Source organism: Olea europaea, unplaced genomic scaffold (genome assembly GCF_002742605.1).
Source record: "Olea europaea var. sylvestris unplaced genomic scaffold, O_europaea_v1 scaffold1142, whole genome shotgun sequence".
Taxonomy (NCBI): domain Eukaryota; kingdom Viridiplantae; phylum Streptophyta; class Magnoliopsida; order Lamiales; family Oleaceae; genus Olea; species Olea europaea.
Genome location: NW_019228810.1, coordinates 433,081 through 433,705, shown reverse-complemented (window position 1 = coordinate 433,705; position 625 = coordinate 433,081). Strand labels below are relative to the sequence as shown.

The 625-nt window shown below is 38.7% G+C and overlaps 1 pseudogene; it reads left to right on the top strand.

Moving 5' to 3' along the window:
* The window catches only part of LOC111373543, a 6,853-nt pseudogene extending 6,453 nt beyond the window's left edge, over positions 1–400 (top strand).
* Positions 401–625: the final 225 nt, after the last annotated feature.

Sequence of the window (625 nt, the reverse complement as noted above, 5' to 3'; positions counted from 1 at the left end):
CATTGTTGCTACCTCACCCCAAATTCTCCCAACACTTGCACCTCAGTTTGGCAAAATCAAGGGCAATTGTTATCCATAATTTTTGAGCTGCGACCTTCTTTTCTCTAGTTGGTGGCAAGTTAGGATTTGAAAAATGTTGGTGGTGGCAAGTTCTAGGTGTGATGGTGGTTGTGATTGGTTGCGGGTGGGGTTTATATTTGTTTGGTTTCTAACGGTAGTTTTCAGTATTGCGGCAATATGGTTGTGATTTTGGTGGTTCAAATATGGCAACGACTGTAGTTTGGTTGGGGATATTTTAGTTGTTTTGATTTTAGGGAATGTTGGATGTGGTGGTTCAAGTGATGGCGATGGCTATTGTTTGAGGCGGGATAAGATGGAAATTTCGGATTTTGAGAACTAGTGGTAGGTGGTAGGGATGTAAGCAAAAATCATCAAATCGAATAATCAAACCGAAACCACATTTTAGAAACCGTCGGTTTGATACCACATGGACCCGCCAACGAATTGGTTTTGAACCAAACCAAATCGGTCAAAAACAGTTTGGCTTATATTTGAGAATTTTAATTGCGATTTAAAATCAAATCGGACCGGCAAAAAAAACATAAAAATAAAAAAATATGAATTT